Source organism: Suricata suricatta, chromosome 6, assembly GCF_006229205.1.
Source record: "Suricata suricatta isolate VVHF042 chromosome 6, meerkat_22Aug2017_6uvM2_HiC, whole genome shotgun sequence".
In the NCBI taxonomy this organism is placed as follows: Eukaryota; Metazoa; Chordata; class Mammalia; order Carnivora; family Herpestidae; genus Suricata; species Suricata suricatta.
Window position 1 is genome coordinate 104,066,264 of NC_043705.1, and position 20,651 is coordinate 104,086,914.

At 40.3% G+C, this 20,651-nt stretch overlaps 1 long non-coding RNA gene across 1 annotated transcript; it reads right to left on the minus strand.

The window, feature by feature from the left end:
* Positions 1-14,395: 14,395 nt before the first annotated feature.
* LOC115293252 lies at positions 14,396-20,266 on the minus strand. The gene is made up of 2 exons (XR_003909446.1): positions 20,151-20,266; positions 14,396-15,115 (listed from the first exon to the last, which is right to left on the minus strand). It is a non-coding gene; the product is annotated as an uncharacterized LOC115293252 (long non-coding RNA).
* Between the last annotated feature and the right edge of the window lie 385 nt (positions 20,267-20,651).

Below are 20,651 nucleotides of genomic sequence, written 5' to 3' on the forward strand. Positions count from 1 at the left end.
GAAGCAGTGTCCACAGCATGGACTAGCTATGACAGGTATGCCAGGCAGCATGACTTGGAGAAAGAACTCTGTTCTCTAGGCCAAATGACTAGGTCTGGGTACTTTATATTCTATAAATTACTAGGAAGCTATTTTACATTCTTAAATGTCACTTGTGGAGTGGGGATAATATTCCTTGTTCCACTTAATTTACATGGCTGTTGGGAGAATAAATTTTGATCAAGGATGTATGAAAGATGTGCATATCTTAAACTATAGCACAAATATTTTCTAATCCATAATCACTGGTTCCTTTATCAACCAATTGTAATTCAAAAGACTAGATGAGAAAATGCTTCCTGCTCAAAAACTTTGAGTTATGGAAATTATAGCTATAGGGGAACTAATATTTAAAGACATTAAAAATAGAATTTACTAAGAGTTTAAACCAGGGTTATAAAGTAGCTCTTATACAGTAAGCAATAGGAGGAAATAGATGGAAGTTTTTTCAGAATTTTTTTCAACTTCTCACTCTTAATTTCCCTTTCCATTTAGGAGCAGCTGCTTGCCTGTCCTTCCATTTGGCTCCAAGGTTGCTAAATTTGTGCTTTGAAAGGAAGTACATAAGTAGATAACCCCACAGGAGCAAGAGATTCTGTTAGTATCTAGCTCCGTTGGCAGTACCCTGAATCTTTTGCATTAGTCTAGGTCTTCCAAGAAACAGAAGCCAATATGGGATTAAATGTCCAAATTTCATTAGGGAAAACAACTTAGAAAAAAATGCAGAGGGAGAAAGGAGAGTCTGGAGGAGCTACTAGACTGCAGCACAAATCTTACTCCTAATGAAGGAGGGAAGGAAAGAAGCCTTTGTAAAAGCATCATAGACTGATGTGCAGTCAAAGGAAAGCTCAGCAAGGCTGTCAAGAGGTCCCGTGTCTCCAGGAATGGGCTTCCATAATATACCTGCTACATTCAGTCATTGGTCCAGAGCAGTCCATTTAAAACTTAGTGGGTTTAATCAGCAGGGGCCTTTGCTGAATTATGCTTCATGTAGTTGCAGATATGTGAAGTACACCTGCATGGCCAACATGTTTTTAGTTCTTTTTTCCCCACTTGTTTAATCAGCAGATATATATTGGGCATCTAATATGGTCAGGAATCCTTAAGGCATTGAAGATCTAGTAATAAATAAGACAGAAGAAGTCTCTGTCTTAATTAAGCTTATGTTGTAGTGGTTTGATTATCAACTTTCCATTGGACTCCCTTCGGTTTTTGTTTGTCTTTCATAAACCTATAAACTATCTACTTTCTCATTTCTGTGTATTACTTACCTATATTATTTCTGGCTTGATTGCTAAACTCAGTTTTAGGTTATCTGATATTAAGGGTCAAACACATAACTAGAGAAATTGCAAGACTGGCTAATTCCAAAGGTTAAGGTTCAGGATTTGTCCAGAGGAGGATTGAAGCCCCTCATCTATCTGTAGACTCTGTCTGGAAAGTTTTCAATTGCAAGATTATCTAATCTAATTTCACTTGAAAGAAGTGAAATCTCTTACCCTAGCATAAAAAGCCCTATTCAATCATGTGTCTTCTTTTCTTCTCAGTCTTATTTTTCTCAGTCACCATGCTGCAGCTACACAGACTTTGTTTTTGTACTTTGAATACACCATGTTTTTCTTCTTTCTCTAGGGTGTTTTCCTGGAATGATTTTAGTTTGACTGGCAGATTCTTGTCTCCAGAACCCATAATAAATATTACTTTCTCAGAGAGGCTTTCTCGACCATCCACAGTTGACACTTTTTATCTGTCATGTCATCCTATTCTAATTCTCTGTATTGCCTTCATCAGAATTTGGTATATATATTTTTTTCTTTCTGTTTAGTGTCTTTGTCTACAACTTGAATGCAGGTTCCAAGAATACAGAAATATTATTTATCATGTTGATCATTCACTGAACTTCTAGCCTAGAGCCTAGAAAAATCATTTTACAGAGTACACCAATAATTTCTTATTGAATGAGTTAAGGGAAATGGGTGGAGGAGTTTAACAGCTTCAGCACCATGGAAAGCTCCCACGAAACTACAAGTTTCCCAAACTTCCTTGAAATGGATTCAATTTCTGACATGTAATTAAAGGGCAGAGACTCTCTGGGAAGGTGAGACCTTTAAGTGTCCTGATTGGCTAAAGGATTTTTTTTCCCCTGCTTGGTTCTGTCTTGTCACTTATTGTAGAATCACATGAGATTTCCCTTGTCAAGGCAGGCCAGGTATCTTGGGAATACTACTTTAAGGATTACTTTTCTTTTCCTTAAGGTAGCTACTAGTTCTTGAGTACCTACCATGTTCCAGAAATTGTGCTTGTTGTTAAGAATTCATAATTGACTAAACAGGACCCTTGCTCTTGAGGAGTTTTCTGTCACCTCAGGAAACCATACTATAGAAGAAAGATGAAAGAAAGGGCTATGGGGTAGAATAGAATGCTTGGGTAATTATTTTTCTATAGAGAAACATTGAGTTTTGAAGAACTGACAAGTGTTTATAAGGCATAACATACATAAAGGACATTATAGAGAAAAAAGCATAAAAAGAGGCTGGAAAGTATATGATGAATTCAGAAACAGGGTGGCTGGAATATGTATGGCGGTGAGAAGCAGAAGGAAACAAAGATGAAGTGGTAGCATAAGGCCAGATTATAAAAGATCTGAATGTTACACAATTGATTTGGAATTTTTTTGGTAAGAGCAGATAGGCTTAGAAGGTGTTTTGAGTAGGAGAGAGAGAATTTCAGATTCTGCTTTTGGAATATCATTATGTTGTAAAGACTGAACAGGATAATGGACTAAAAAAGGCTTTTTAAGCAAAATCACCATCTTATGCTAAGTGGTAATTGTCATTCTTACTGTAGTAAGTAAAACCTACTTACTAGGAGCTAATCAGTGACAATATCTATTTTGATAAGTTCAAGTAAAAAGACTTCTTTACTTTTTTAGACAAATGATGCAATTTTGTAATAGAAATAAATACAGATGAGCAAGAAATCATCCCTAAACCCATCACTCAGAGAAAACTATAGTTAGAAGTGTGTGTGTGTGTTTTGAGGGGAGTGATTTTTTTGAAGGAAGCTATTCTGCACATATGTTTTATACATATTCTGTACATATGCTTATATGCTTTTTTGCTTCATAATATACCATGGACATAATTCATCATATCAATAATTATAGATCTGCCTCATTCTTTTGATGGCTTACTACACTTCCAATGGGCTGATGTACCCTTAAAGTCTTTAATCAATTTCTTCCTATAAGATTTATTCCACAAAACAAGTGGAAGGTAGGTAAAGGTTCATGGACTATAAACTTTGCGCAGGAGAAAAATTTAGAAGATATTTCAAGGAGAGGATTAATGTGATTGGGTAGCAGCTCAGCACAAAATTTTAAACTCTGTGAGGCTTTTCTAAGAGCCAGTAGCCTGTTAGGCTTGATATAGGGCTGGAGGGTGACCCTTGGGGTTTTCTCTGGTTTCAGGAACTCAAATGGCTTATTTATTCTTATCTACCAGCTGCCATGGCAGGAACTTGGCATCTGAAGCTGAGCTGCAGTGACTCTGGCAAAGATGACCAGAGGCCAGGAGTGCTTCTGGGCCCTGGGTTTCCACAGCCCCAGCTGTGAGCCTTTACACCAGAAGCTGCCAAACTTTCTAGACCAGTTCCTCTCTCTGTAAAATATTGTTGTGCACACACCTCAAATATATGCACATTTATTGCAAAGTTACATTTAACTATTGCTGTGCTAGATATTTGGTACATTATAAAATCTAAAACAAATAGAAAAATTTTAAAGTATGAGAATGGAAGTAAAACATTTTAAAATAAAAGCAAAATCTTTGTTCTCTCAGTTAAATATTGTTAATAAAGCATGTAAAATAGTTTCATATCATTAATATTTTAGGGAGATCAGTGTAGTTGAACTATGCTTCATTATGCTTTTTTTTTTTTAGAGAAAATGCTTTTTTTTCTTTCTCTACATTTTATTATTTTATTTTATTTTAGAAAGGGACAGAGAGAGCATGAGTAGGGGAGAGGGGCCAAGGGAGATAAAGAATTACAAGCAGGCTCCACACTCAGCACATAGCCTGACTCAGGGCTTTATCCCACGACCCTGGGATCATGATCTGAACCAAAATCAAAAGTCTGACACTCAACAGCAACTGAGCAATACAGGTGCCCCTTCACTATGCTTTTTAAAAATCTTTACTTAAGTTTTTGAAACTTATGATTTATTGTCCAAATTAGATTTATTTTGACATGTAATTTTCACTATCAAAATAGAAAATATGCTGCAGAGAGATATATTGATCCACCAAAGGGTATAATTGGACATACTTTGTAAATCATGATATTCATTTTAAAATTCTATCCACTACTTCACATAAAGGTTTTGGTTGAAATTTAACTAGTAAATTTCTATCTTTTGAAAACTATGTTAAGGGGCACCTGGGTGGCTCAGTCAGTTAAGCATCTGACTTAGTCTGGTCACGATCCCTTAGTCTGTGAGTTTGAGCCCCATGTCGACTCTGTGCTGGCAGCTCAGAGCCTGGAGCCTGCTTCAGATTCTGTGTCTGCATTCCTTTCCTTTCCTTTCCTGCTCATGCTCATGCTCATGCTTATGCTCTGTCTCTCTCCCTCAAAAATAAATAAACATTAAAAAAATTTTTAATAAAAACTAGGTTAAAACCACTGAAATTATTCATTGGGGGGACTTTTAAACAAGTTAAGAAACAAAGTTTTTATTCAGGACACAGCTGAGGCAATACGAAATGGGGTAACATTTCCAATATCTGTTTTCAAAATGTTCTCTCCATAGAAAGAGTTATTTTCTTTTTACACCAAATTCGGAAGATTCTAATTCTTTTTTTTTTTATAGAAAATGAGTAGCTTAACTTTAATTTCTTTCTTTTCTTTTTCTTTTTGCTTAACTTTAATTTCAACAACTGTTCAGTATTTTCCTGTAAAATAATCAGCTAATCTCAGTAGGGTACTAAAGATTTTCATGATTACTTCCTACCTCATTACAGAGTAGTATAAATATTCCACTATTCAGCAGTCTTATTTCTTTTATCAGTTAACAACTTTAGTGACATCCTGGAGCCTATAAATTTCAGTATATTTAATACTCAAAACCCAAGCAAAGGGGAAGAGACTGACTTTTGACTTCTCTGAGCACTGTGACCCCATTCTTTCAGAACTCATTAGAGTCCTCACCTCAAATGGAAGGAACCAGTGCTGGCCTGCATATTATGTAGTAGTAAGGCTAAACTTCTCAATTTCAATATAAAAATTAATGTAATATAAGAGAAGTCCTGAATTATTTTCTTTTTGTACTCCAATCCTGCATGTCTCTTCAGGTTCCTGGTCACTATCAGTCCCTTCTCTTCTCCGGAATACTGTTTCCCATCTTTAAACTTGTTTCTAATATTTTATTTATTTTTGATACAGAGAGAGACAGAGCATGAGAGGGGGAGGGACAGAGAGAGAAGGAGACACAGAATCTGAAGCAGGCTCCAGGCTCTGAGCTAGTGTCAGCACAGAGCCTGACGCGGGGCTCGAACCCACGAACGTGAGATCTGACCTGAGCCGAAGCCGGAGGCTTAACCGACTGAGCCACCCAGGCGCCCCTGTTTCCCATCTTTAAAAGGGGGGGTATTGGGAGGGAAATGGATAAGATGATATATTTGAGACATTCTTACCCTGACATTCTAAGATTCAGTTTCTCAACTTAATAGGTTCAACTAGCAGAAACCTGTAGCATTGGGATGCTGGTGGATGAGTTTTGTTGAGGGAGTACTTGTAAGAGAAGTACCACTGAATGTAGATATGCTGATAGGTAGTCCCAGGTGGTAAAGGATGTGACTAGGAAGCAGGGATAAGGAAGTGAGGAAAAGATGATTCTGGAGACACTGCTTTTTGTTCTGACCTTGAACAGGTTCTTTTTGACTTGCTGAACTTCAGTTTCCTCATGGTTTCTTCAGGTCTTTTTGAGCCTCCAAAATTGTGGGGTCCTTGGATAAATAGAGAATTACTACAGAACAGGTGTGTCTCACCCTGGAGCCCAGGGTCACCTTTCCAGTGCTGGCAAAGGTGGCCTTGGTCTGGACTGTAGCTTCTGGGGCCGGAGGACTTTTCCACAGTGGTAGCATGACAAAGCCGCCAGTAGGGGCACCTCTGGGCTCAGAATGCTTCAGCTCTGCTACTTACTGCTACTTACTACCTGTGTGACTTTGGGCAAGGTTTTGAGTCTATCCACCTCTCATTTTTGTCATTTGTAAAATAGTGGTGATACTAGGACTTACCTCCTGGGTTGCTGGGGAGATTAAAGCTAAATGAAATAATACAAAGTAGAGAGTTTAACACAGTGCCCAGCATATAGTGCACCCATAGTAAGCAGCTGTAATTATTCCTGTATTTCTTATTATGCTCCCTTCTCTCACCTGGAGGGAACCTGTAGACTTTTTTGATCAAATCTCAAACTCAGCCCACCAAACAAATCAATAAAACAAACTAAATTTGCAGAAATAGAAAAGTCTTTCTTCCCACTGGGTCTGTTCTGAAGTCTCACAAATGATAAACTTTTCCAGTTTTTTACAGTAGTCCTTAAATATTCTTTCTTCCTTCATCCCTAAAAATGCCACCTCTTTGCCCTGAACAAATCTCAATGCCAAATACAACAAAGTCTTTTCTTTTCTTTTTCTTTCTTTTCTTCTTTTAAAGAACAGCTTGAAGCTTGGTCAAAGCAGAAATATTACTCTGTTAGAGCTTAAAATTTGCAATGTAAATCTCTTCCACAGCCAGGTGCGTGGGTCCAAAAAGATAAGGGTGTTAAGAGGTGCACATTCATGTTGGAAATATCCTCAGATTAATTTAAAGGCACTTGTTAATAACATACAAGTTCTTCACTCTTGGGCACATTATTATTGCTCTTGCCAACTTGATGTCTTAAAAATCAAACTCTTGATTAAGAAATGGAAGAAGGAATGAAATTTACCACTTCTAAGTTGTCCCCAAATAAATAAGCATATGAAATACTTTTGGTTGTCTTTTTGGAAGATGAAGGCTTTCCAAGAAAGAGGGCAGGAGTAGAGGACTTGAAGCCAGGAGGTTGCTCTGCAGTGAGTGCAGTCACATTGCCAGAGCCAGGTGGGGTTGCTGAGATGGAGTAGGTGTTTCAGTCACCAGCCTGGGGGAGCTGGCAAGAAGACTCTCCAAAATGCTCTATGAAATCATGTCAAAATAGCCCTTCATGAGTAAGTTTTGATGGACCTACTTGGTTTTCTGTGTTTCCAAATACCACATGTGCATCCTTAGGAGTATATGGTGCTGAGCCCAAGAAGAATGTGTAGAATAAACATGGCACCTTCTGTAGTACCAGTTGGTCTTGACACCTCCTCCTCTCTTAAAGATTAAAATTACCAGGATATAATTTGGAAGCTGTTTAGCAAATGTACAGTTAGGAACACAGACCTTGTGGTTAATCTCAATTTCACCATGTGTAGAATAGGGGTAATAACACCAATTTCCTAGGATGATAATGGAGACTAAATGTAATTAAGTCTAGCTCTCAGCACGATGCCTGGTACCTGTAAGTGCTCAGTAAGTGGTAACTATTATAAGTTCTTGGTAAGAAGCAGAGTTAATTTGGTTGCAAGCAACAACATTCAACTCAGTTGAACTTGATAAAGGCAAATTTACTGAAGAATAGAGCAGGTAATCTCAAAGCAACTGAAGATGGGAAATACAGCATGCTGATTTTGTAGGGCTGACCTGATAAGTTTAAAACTACTGACTCTTTCATTATGCTTTCCTGTATATCTTTATTCCATTGTCCCCGTTTGAAATACTTTGTTGGAAAAATTTGAGAAAGTTCGACTGAATGTATTCCTAATATTGTAGATACAAAAGAAAAAAAGGATGAACTGTCAGAGCAGAAGAAATTCAGATATCATCTGGTCCATGGATGGCCACAGCCATAGCACAGGAATTGCTTCTTACTCCTGTTATGGCCATGGCAGACATCACCAATTGATCTTTACAGTCTTTGACGCTGAGTTCAGAGTTGACCTCATAATCCTTTTGAGCACAGCCACTAGAAAATGAATGGAGAAAGTTCATGGAAGAAAACTGATCTGCCATTCTTAATCCAACCACTTTGTTATAGATGAAGAATGAAGGTTTAGAGGGGCAAAGTGACTAGCCCAACGTCACATTGTTAAGCTGTAATTAGAACCACATATTCTTTGGTTGGGGGCAGTGGAGATAAACTATCCCACAAGAGAATTAGAATGCAATGAAGAGCTAAGCCAGTGGGAACTGGAAAACTCTGGGAGGGCTTTCTGGCAGGGATTGGAACTCTCTGAACCTGAGAGGGTTTGGACAAGTGCAAAGTGGAAGGGTAGTATTTGTAATGATGTACAGGTTTTCATATTTGGGAGAGGATTGGGAGACCTGGTCTTTGGGTCAAAATTCTTCCATACGCTGCCTTCCTGTCCTGGTGGTTGCCATAAGAATCGTTACCATTGTACCTATCTCTGCTTAAAGGCAAGGAATACAGTCTCATGCAGTGGTCTATTGATGGTCATCCTGATGGCAATTACCTAGACTAATGGTGTCTACATTGCACAGGAGACTGGTGTACGTAAAATATGTTTTTCATTTTTTTAAGCACCATTTTTGCTACAAGCAGATACAATACCAGAAGAAGGCAGAGTTCCTTCTGTTTTGGTGGACCACTTCAGAAGGAAGCACACTTACCTCTCTTCTCTCTTTAATTGGGACTTAAGGCATATGTTTTGTTTGCCTGTGATCTCCACTTCTAAAAAGGTAAATGTTTTAGAAATTTTTCACTATTGCAGATCTTTAGATAGAGCCTGGCAATTGGGATTTTCAAAGTCTCTGGGTTGGAGACTTGGATGAGATTTCTGAGAGGTGCTTTGGAGTAAGGCCCAGCTGAATTTCAATACTTGCTGGCTGTGTAACCTCAAGCAGGTTACTTAACCACTCTGTTCCTCTATTTCTTCTGTATAGTGTGAATAATACAAGCACAGATCTTACAGGCTTGTTCAAAACTTCGTGGAAAAATATATGGAATACTCGGTAAAATATTCCCATAAATGATAGCTATTAGATTTTTTATAACTAATTTGTAACTAGAATGTTCTCTTGGTTCTCTAGGAGTCTGTGATTTCCTACAATAACATGCTTCAGTCTCATTTAAGGATTCCTGCAAAGGGGAAATGCTAGGTATATTTCACTTTTAACAAGGCATTTTTCATTCCCAAAAGGTAGACGCAGCATTTGAACAGGAAGAAAGGAATTTGAAAACATGATGTCAGAGCTGGAAGGACACTTAAACCCTTTGAGGCCAGACAGTTCTAGTTCAGTTTCTCACTTCTACAAATGTACAGACCCAAGCCCAGAGAGACCAAGTGACCTGCCTAAAGTCATACAGCAAGTTTGTTACAGAGGAAAATAAATGGAGCAGGTATGAAGTTAAGGGCTGCCTGTGCTGGACAATCTGATGTTTTTGTTTTGTTGTTATATTGTCTATTGATTGGTTCAGGCCTTGGTGGGAGGAGGGTATATGAGAGAAACTTGAATTCATACCTAGGCTCTGCCAATAAGTAGCTACATGACCTTGCAGTTGTCTCTGAGCCTTTCTTCTCTCATTGGCAAAGAGAGAATAATTCATCCTTATTTATCATCATAACAGCCTCATAAGATTGTTGGTGAACAAAATGAGGTAATGTAAGTGAGATGGCTTAGGACAGTGCCTAATCTATAGTAAGCGCTCAGAAGACATCAGTGATGTTAATGATGATGACGCTGATAGAATTCAGAAAATTAGATCTGAGTGGGCCGAAAGAAATCCAGGGCGTGGATGCATAAGGAAGTCACCATTATCAGCTCCTCTCACTTTGGTCTGTGGCGTGGTGTTCATTGGGCATATGTTTGGCAGAGGATACTATGTGTGTCTTCATTCTGGTTTACTAACCCCTCTCCAGGTGGGTTGAAGAAAGAGAGAAGACTGGAGATGGGGCTGGGTGGCCAAACTTCTGACTGTAAAACTGCAGCCAGGCAGGGTATAGTGCAGTGGAGTGCTGGGGGGATGAGATGGGTTATAGGAGGAGACGTCTTGGATGAAGGACGTGTTAAAAAAACAACACATGGTTCTAATCCACCTGATTTTCACTTGGGCTGGTGCCTCTCTTCCTTGAGTTTCTGCTTCCTCTTCGGTGAAAAGGATGTTCTTGTGATTCATTTGTGAATTGCTGACGGGGCCCCTGCACCATGCTGGGCACTGGACTAGGTGTGCAGACACAGCAGACACCCTGGTTCTCCTTTGGTGTCTGGCAGAACAGTCTCTTTAGTGCTTACCACGTGGGGACGCTGTGAGGACCAGAAGCTCACAGAAATAGAAGGGATTAGCAATTTAAATTATATTTAAAAACAATTACAAATTCAAATTGCATTCTAAAAGGAACAATAACAACAACAACAACAATAAAAAGATTATTCTGGCATATAATGGACACCTCACAAATCCTTATTAAATAGATGAGAGTATGTAGAAGGGCTAAATGTATGAAAAGCGCTTAGGAACAACTCTAATTACCTCCTTTTCTGGAAGAGTCAAGATGGCGCCCCTGTGGGAAGAGTAGCAGTTTGGTAGGAAAGAGGTTACAGATGCTATTAGAGAAAGTGGCAAGATGTCCGAGATAAATTACACCTTCTTCACCTGCTTGTTCAGGACAGTGTCAGCCCCAGCGAAGTACATATTATTTTCCAATTTCACAGCCCATCATTCTTCCCTTTTCCTTTTCTTTTCTGACTTTCCATTCTTTCATGTTCCGTAAAACCCTTCTGGCACTTGCCCTCGTGGGAACATTGGCTGTTAGTCAAACCCTTCGTCCCTTCAGGGAAACAAAAGCAAATCAATATATGATATTAAACAACCTGGAAGACCCTAGCGATTTAACACTTCCCATAAATGTCAGCCAGTCCTGCAGCTACGGATGGTCTCACTATTCACATCTGTCATTTCCTCTCTTCTCTCAGCTGTCCCTTGATGTCTCCCTTGGAGTGGATTGGAGAGGCAAGGAAAAAAAGTAAACTTAGCAGAAATACTAAGAGGTAGAGCCATTCCTGCAGCTGAAAGTAATCAAAGGGAGGCTTGGTGACCTTCCTGAGTGGGATAGTGTGTCATTCAGGATTCTTTCCAACAAGTGACAGAAAACTCATCTCAAGTACTAAAAAAGAAAATTTAAGGTTTAGGGAATTTAAAGTTCAGGAATAAGGATGGCTTCAGGAACAGTTTGATAATGGGTCTTAAATAATGTCATTGGGAACCAATTTATTTCTTTTCATCTCTTGGCTCCATTTTCTGTTGCTTAAGCTTGCATTCAGGCTCCCAGCAATAGGCAGTTTCTTTCATTCACTCTGTTTGATCACATGTCCAGCCTGAGCCAGTCACTGTGTCAGGGCAAATAGGCTGGTCTGATTGGCTTAGGGTATGGTTCTATGATCCCCAAGTGGAGTTAGGGAGTTAAGGGTGGAACTCTCTTTAGAGTCTATTGGCAGAGAGTGGTGGAAAATGTGGTTTTCAGAGGGGAAACTGGGGTACAGCTCTCACTAAAATGGGGAACTGATGGAGGACATCACAAGTCACAGATGACTATGACCTGTTCTGTTGCTTTCTAGGATGTCTGTTCAGACAGATTACCTAATGACACTCAGGTTATGTTATGTATATGACTCAGGTTTGTAAGCCCCTCCTTAGTGATATTTGTCATTAATAAGATCCAGGAGGTTGTTCTCTTAGAACCTGGTGATCAAGTGGAAGCTCAGAGAAGGGGAGAGGATTGTTCAAGCTTACTCAGCATGTGAATGGCAGAGCTGGAGTGAGAAGAAACCCTCCTGGGCTCTTCTCACCTCTGCCTCTTGCTTTATTTCCCATTGCCCCAGCCTGCTTCTGGGAGAGCTGTCTCTGGAAGACCTGTCTCCTGGTTGAGTCCTGACTTAACGGTGGGGGCACTTTCTCTGTGGAGTGGGTGATTAATGGTAACACTGGATCCACAGTGAGGGTGGGGTCAGCATTGGGATCGATTGCATCTTTTAACACCTTGCCACTAGAAAGCCAGGGGAGGTGATAAAAGTAAGAAAGTAAGGAGAAAAGTGGCACTGAGGAAAGGGGCACAGGTAATTCTTTTTTCCTTCTTATTTGCTCACTGCCTCTATCTAACCTGCTCATGGACAGTCTGATGGAGTGTAGAAAGACACAGTATAGGGCAGAGAAATGAGTATGAAGTTGGAGTCCAGAGACCTGAGTCCTCATCCCTAATCTGCTCTGTGACCTTAGGCAACTCCAGCCCCATCTCTGGACCTCTGTTTCCCCATTTGGGTAAAATGAGACAGTTGGATAAGAGAGGTAATCCATGACTGGATGTTCTTCTTTTCCACTTGGAGTGCTCACCTATGTAGCATGACCATTTCATGCCTTGTCACTGTGGTATCCCCCAGAATTTGATGCCCAGGGCCTGCAGGGCACAATTTCAGGAGCATACCTTCCCTTGGAGTATGCAGTGTGGCAGCCTCTGAGTCCCTAGCACTTAGTAAGTACTCAATAAATATTTGTAGAATGGCTGGATATAATTTTACCAGAGGCCTAGCAGAACCCAAGGAGAATCATTCCCATTATAAGGTTACATTTTTAGGTCTTGAAAATCCTTCCTATTTGGAACTTCTTTTAAAATGCAAACCATCTCTGGATTGTTTGTGTTTTAAACTCTAAATAAACAGCATCTTTTGATTAAAAGAAAGAAAGAACTCAGATTTAAGGGCTTGGGCAGGTGGGGGGAGCAGTGGAGAAGTAACTCAGTAGAGGATTCTCAAGACCAGAAGGCCAAGCAAGGTGGCGAAGTTGGGTCCATGCACAATTTTAAAAACTGTGAAATCTTTCAAGCATTCCAAATGAACTGACAGTATAATGAACGCCCATATATTTACCACTAAGTTTTGGAAGTAAAATTATTTCAATTTTTTAATGCTTATTTATTTTCAAGAGACAGAGTGTGAGTTGGGGAGGGGCAGAGAGGGAGATGCAGAATCTGAAGGAGGGTCCAGGCTCTGAGCTGTCAGCAAAGAGCCTAATGTGGGGCTTGAACCCATGAACTGTGTGATCATGACCTGAACCAAAGTCGGATGCTTAACAGACTGAGCCACCCAGGTGACCCAGAAATAAAATATTTCAAATAAATTATATGCTTTTTATGTTGACCTTTTCCCATTCTCCTCCATTCTCAGACCAAACCATGATCATGACTGGTGTTTAATAGTCCCAAAATGCTTTTTATATTCCCATGTATATATGTATGTATTAGAAACATGTAAATGTTTGCTTATTGTATAACTTTATAGAAATGATTCATGTGGCATACATCAGTCTGCAGTATGCCTTTTCATTTTCATATTGTTTTGATGTTTATCCATTGGAAACATGTGGTTTGAGTTGATTCACTTTTAAGTGCTGTATAGTAATCCCTTGAATGGCAATAATATGCAGTCGGCTTTTTCATTCTCCTGTTAGTGGAATGTTCAGGTTCTTCTACGTGTTTGCTGTAACCAACACTTGTGATGAGCCTCCACGTAAGTACCTCCTTGTTGCGTGTGCGTGATCTTTTCTGGGGCATATGCCTAGAAGCAGGATTTCGGCAACATGCTATAGTCACGTCTCCCACAGTATTAGTTGCTGAGACAAGTCTCCAAAAGCTTAGCAGCAGTTTGCGCCCTTCCACCCCTTCCTCCAAGCAGTGTGAGACAGCTTAGTCCTGAGTGATGCTGACCAGTCCTATGAAACACTAGTCAGTCCCATTTTTATGCCATGACAGAGACGTGCACACTTCTGCAAATACCAACCATCTCCCTGACATGGATCCTTTTCTCTAGGAAGAAGGGGGGTGAAAGGAACAGTTTTTGAGTTTTTTTTGAGTTTGACACAAATATAGATTTTTTTTGGGAGCCAGTATGATATAGACTTTGGAATTGGATGGATTTGAGCCCTAGCACTGCTGTTTACTAGTTGTGTGTCTTTACACACATAGTTGGTCTCTTTTATCTCAGTATTTCCCTCTGTCAAATAGGAATGGTAATAGTAATGAATTATTTGAAGCATGAGATGCACTAATACTTGTAACACTTAGCATTATGTGTGGACTGGTCCATAGTAAATGGTCAAAACATAGTAGCTATTAACATTGTTACCAGTCACTTTGCTTAGTCAATATTGGTTTTTTCCCATCCTTCCTCAGCCAAGAAGCTCACATTTTAAAACAAACAAACAAGCATTTTGTACTGAACACACTAATTGAATTAAGCAGCATTTGATTCTTTATTTCATTTTTAGCTATGAAAGCCATATATGACTGCTAAGCAGTTTCTGACTAGCAGAAGGAAACAGTGTTGACATACTAAGTTGTATAACTATAGCTTCAAACAAGGAAGCTTGGTTTTTTGTTAGCCAGTGTGGCCTCATCACATGTAAGTGTGTACTTTCCCCTAGGGTTTTAGAATTCTCTTACCAATGACTACTCATAATGACTTCTAGGTTATGACTTTTGATCTAGTCCCACCTCTGTGTTTCATTGAGGGGAAAACAGATGCTCAATGAAGAGAAACTTCTAATTGTTCTTTCATAGGGACATAGTCACTCACTTATTGGCCAAGCGTTGTCTTGGTTCATACCTATGGCTAATTGGTAGAGGGCATCTGGTTGTCTATTGCTACATAAAAAATGTCCCCAAAGTTCAGTGGCTTAAAACAACAATTTATCCTGTCTCATGTTTTTGTTGAATGGGCTCAGTTGAGTGGTTCTCACATGGGGCTGCTCCTACTGTAGTTGCACTCAGATGGTGGCTAGGGCTGCAGGCACCAGGAGGCTGGAATGGACTGGAGATCCAAGCTGACTCCCTCACATGGTTGGCAGTCTGGGCTGGCTGTCAACCAGAGTGTCTGCATGTGGCTTGGATGTCTCACAGCATAGCATGGTGGCAAGGTTCTGGGAGGGATCATCGCAAGCGTGGGTGTTCTAAGAGGAAGGAAGCAGAAACTGTCAGGCCAGGTTAGGGTTGGACTCACTTCACTTCTGCTATATTCTACTGGTCTAGAAGATCAAGTAGGCTCTACTTCTTGTTGAGAGGGTGCCAAAATCATATTTTCAGAAAAGCATGTGGAATGGGAGATATTGCAGTTGTCTTTGGAAAGGGGTAAAAATTCTGTGCTCAGTGTCACTCATCATCAGGGAAATACAAATCAAAACCACACTGAGATACCACCTCACACTGGTCAGAGTGGCTAAAATGAACAAATCAAGAGGCTGTAGATGCTGGCGAGGATGTGGAAAAACGGGCACCGTCCTACACTGTTGGTGGGAATATAAATTGGTGCAGCCACTCTGGAAAACAGTATGGAGGTTCCTCAAAAAACTATCCATAGAACTCCCCTATGACCCAGCAATAGCACTGCTGTGGATATACCCAAAGGACACAGAAGTGCTGATGCATAGGAGCACATGTACCCCAATGTTCATAGCAGCACTTTCTATAATAGCCAAATCATGGAAAGAGCCTAAATGTCCATCACCTGATGAATGGATCACGAAGATGTGGCATATATACATACATATATATATATGTATGTATATATACGATGGAGTATTACATGGCAATGAGAAAGAATGAAATTTGGCCATTTGTAGCAAAGTGGATGGACCTCGGGGGTGTCATGCTAAGTGAAATAAGTCAGGCGGAGAAGGACAGATACCATATGTTTGCACTCATAGGTCTAACAGGAGAAACCTAACAGAGTACCATAGGGAGGGGAAGGGGGAAAGAGAGTTGAGGAGAGAGAGGGTCACAAATCATGAGAGACTATTGACTATTTCAGTAGAAAATGAACCGAGGACTGGGGGGGGGAGGGGGAAGAGGGTGATGGTCATGGAGGGGGGCACTTGTGGGGAGAAGCACTGGGTGTTATATGGAAACCAATTTGACAATAAACTATTATAAATTAAACAAAAGAAATTCTGCCATTGTGTTTTTTTCCTCTTTTCTCAAGGACTTACAAACATCTGTGTTCACATGCTGAGGGAAGTAAATGAAACTGTGGCCTTCCCTCCTGGGCTCTGCCAGTTTTAGGGTTGGGAAGGAGAGGCCACTTAATCTTATTTGAAAGAATCATGGAAAGGGTGAAAAACTCTCCACTCCCTGGCAAAACAGAAATATTAAATATTTCTTAAAAAAAATACTTTACTGGAGCAACCACACACATGGTAATAAGAATTGAATTATTTTTTTAAACTTGTTTTTGGGAAATGTTCATAATAAAACATCCTGTACTTGAATTATTAAAAACAATGTTGAGTAAAGAATTGCTTAATTTAGTAAATAATTTTAAAGCAAGCCATTATTTTCCCCAAACTTGAATTTGCTGAAAGCACTCCAAGAATTTTATTACCAGCATGACTGCATAATGTAATTGTATAATTAGTAATACATCTGACACTGTTGGAGAGATTTAGTTTTACTTAGGGCAAGAACAAAATGTAGTATTTTATTATTTTTTAAGACTACATGAGGGACATTGCTCTGTGTTGCTGGGTGAGTTTTTTTTTTTTAATACATGATATGGCTGAATTCACAGAGAAAGAACCAACATTTATTGATATTGGATCTGTGGATAGAACATGTGATATAAAATTGGAATGACTTGGGTTTGAATCTTGGTGCTGCCTCTTACTAATGTTTTTCTTGAGCAAGTTACATAACCAAAATTTCAGATTCTTAATCTATAAAATAGTAATGAGAATTTTTATTTCATAAGGTTGTTTTGATTTTTAAATGGGATAATGTACCTAGAAGGCCTAGGGTGGGTGGTGGGTTAGGTTCCTTTGTCTCTGTTGCCAGTTCGGTCTGAGTGCTTGATTTTCTGAGCACTTGGCTAGAATGGTCAGTGTAACATCCAACTTGGGTGTGTTTGCTGCTTGCAGGCTCAGTTTGTTGAGTGAGCTGGATTGCCAGTTGTTTCACAGAGATTTACCAAGAGAAGCATCTGTTCAAGGAATCTACACTTTACATGCTTACAGTGCCTCAAATACCACAGTTATATAAGCACATCTGATGCTGATGAACTTTTCTTGCATTAATGGGACAAGCATTGACTTAGGGAGAGGAGTTAGAAAGCTAGTGCTGCAATCAGATGCAGTGGTAACTTCTGCATGACAGATGAGGTTGTGTTTTGTCAGTCTTACATTGTGGTCCCAGTGTGGAAGGAAGAATTCGAAACTGCCCGAGGGCACTTGTTGGGTTGAGCACTGGGTGTTATATGAAAACCAAATTGACAATAAATTATATTAAAAAATTAATTAACAACATTTAGCAACGGGTAATAAAAATAAATAAACTGACCCTTGTTGACCCTCACTCTTATATCTTCTCCTTCCCTTGCATGTGGGTGAAATCTTTGAATAGAACTGGCTATCACTCTCGTGATTATGTTATATTATATGACAAAGGAGTTTTGCAGATGTGATTAAGGTTACTCATCAGTTGACTTTGAGTTAATCAAAAGGATGGGCCTCACCTAACCACACGAGCCCTTTAAATCTAGGTCTATAAGTTAGAGATGGCCTAAAAAACTCAAAGCATGAGGGAGATTCCATGTGAAGGAGCTCCATTGCTGGTGTGAGAGATGGAGGGGGCCCCATGGTGAGGACCGGGGACCGCCTCCAGGAGCTGAGAGTGACCCCTGGCTAATAAGCAGCAAGAAATGAGGGCCATGGTCCTACAACTATAAGAAACAGCATTTTTCCTACTCTCATGTGAGCTGAAAGAGGACTCAGAGCTACGGAAAGGATGGCAGCTCAGCTAACACCTCAATCTCAGTTCAATGAAACATAAGAACAGAGCTCAGCCATTGATATTCCCAGACATTTTACTTACAGAAACTGTAAGATAATAGATCTACGTTGTTTCAAGCCACTAGGTGTGTGGTAATTTGTTAGGCACACTATAAAACTAATGTACCCCATAATTCTCAACCTGACATCTCAGGTTGAATCATTTCCTTTCCATAATTGTCAATTTCCTTGCTTTTAAGGAAGAGCATTTTATGATCTAAAACACTGGTACTTATACTAATTGTGAATCACTTAGATTACGGGGATTGCAGGCCTTTCTCATGATCTTCAGAATCAGATAACCTGGGAATAAGCCAAGGGGCTGCATTGTTGACAGATTTTCCAGGTGATTCTGATGTTTGTGGTCTTGGATCATGCTGACACTGGCACTGGCAGGTAAAAGTGACAAGAGAGTCCTTCTTTCGTTTGTTATCATAAGAGTCATAGTCATGTAGGCATAGGCCTTGCTGGGTATAAGGCACTATGTGAATGCTCGAGTTACCTTCTCTTGTGTAAGCCTTGTAATTACCTATCATTACCTATAAGGTAGGCCCGATTATTAGCTGAATTTCACTGTAGCTTGAGGAGGCAGGCCAAGGTTACATGATACAGAAGAAGTAGAACTGAAATTTAAAGCTGGTCTCTGTCATTTCCAGTTGGAATCTTAACCACTAAGCATATTGTCTGCCATGAAATAGAGTGTCCATGTCAGTAGCATGAAACACGAATCTTTGGTAATTCAATAGTAAACATATTTTGGTGGGTGAATGCTTCTCCAGGTCCCCCAGCCATCTGGCCAGTGCAGGGCCATTTTTGAGACAATGGAGGGGGAGAAGAAGAAAGCTGGTGAGGGCCTTTTCTGCGGGAGGGCTCCTTGACACCCTCCTCTTTATGCAGATTTTTACCCCATTTATTCAAAGGCTAAAGCTGCTAAGGCTTTTGTCTCCACAGGGCTCTGCTGAATAGGTCTCAGCTGAGCAAGGAACTGAGCGTTCGGGGGTGGGGACAGGCAGGAATTGAGTGGATAAGTGGTTAGCTCTAGATTTGCCACAGCTGCACCTTCACGTGGATGAGCTAACAGCAGCCACTCCCGTGTGGGGGACCCATTCCCCTGGCTGGAGCTGACTAATCCAGGGCCGGGCACTGGAGCTTGTAAACTTGCAGTGTAAAGACTGATTTGGAGGTCCCTGGAGCCAAGTTCCCATAATGACAGCACTCTGGTAAGAAGCCCACACACCCTCCCTGCTGCCCAGATCCCTGGAGCCACACTGCCTTCTGCCCTTCTTGATATTCCAGTATCTTTCCACTATATTCCTGCTGTGATTTAAGATAGCCAAAGCCAGACTCTGTGGCTAGTAATCAAAAGAAGCTCTGCTAATGGAGGGTCAGGGACTTTCAGAGCTGGAAGGCGGCTGGAATGTCATCTGTCTCCTTGTGTGGTCCTGCTGAGATTGGCAGAACTCTCTCTGCCCTGCAGGGATCCTCCTCTGTGCCCTTCAGACTGGCCCATTTCTCTAGACTCACTCATGGCCCCTCCACCATCTGTGGGAGCCCCTCCCCACACTCCTCCCAAACTGACTCAACTTAGAAGGTAGTGTACCAGCCCCATCTTCTCCATGTAAACGGCTGAAAAATGTTGTGCCGTAAATATTTAAAATAACTTTCCTTTTCTACCTTACCCTTTCATATTTTCTCTACCTTTAACTCTCTCTGGTTGTAAAACAAGAGTGTTCTTAAGATAAATATCCTTTATGTGTGAATCATTACAAATTTTAACTTTGTGGCATCAGAATAATAGCTAACGTGTCTGAGAAGGCAGGCTTACTAATATGTAAATGCTTCATGAAGTTTGACTTGTTTAATTTAATCTCAAAAAATTCATTGAGGGATAGCCATTGCTACCTATTTTATAGATGATGAAATTGAAGGTTCAAGAGGTTCCAAATTAATGAGGTTATATTTCAGACTTGTCTGTGTCTCAAACAGTAACAGCAGGACCAAACTCTGAAGCTTCTCTATTTCTCCCTGGTACCACAATCTCTGTTCCATTTATTTTCCATATTAAGAGAAAAAAAGATGGTGGGGAGAGGTTCAGGATAACATGAACATCACAATAAAGTTGGACTTAAAGGGAGAGACTAGGTCTGGTTAAGGTGAGAGTAAGCACCTGGGAAGTGTCAGATTGCATTTTTCAAAGAAAGCAGCAATGATTCTTCTCTCTCATGTGCTTTTCTACATCTTAATCTTGTGTCAAGAGGTAGAGTCCATGTCCCTCCCCTTGAACATGGGTGGGTCTTTGTGATTGCCTGGACAACTACCACAGAGGAAGTGATGCTATGTGACTTCTGAGGTTAAGTCATAAAAATGCCATTCTATCTCTTGTGATTCTCAGTCTTGTGACCCTGGTCACCATGCTGCCAGGAAGCCCATTTAACTCATGGAGACACACAGTCCCACAGCCCTGGCTGAGCTCCCTGCCACAGGCCCATCTCTACTAGTATGAATGTGCCATCTTGAAAGCAGATCCTTTACTTCCCACTTGAGCTATTTTAGCTACTGTCACATGAAGCAGACGTGAGCCATTCCCCTGGGGCCTGTTGAAATTAAAGATTCATGAACAAAATATAAATCACTGCTGTTCTAGACCACCACGTTTTGGAGTTGTTTG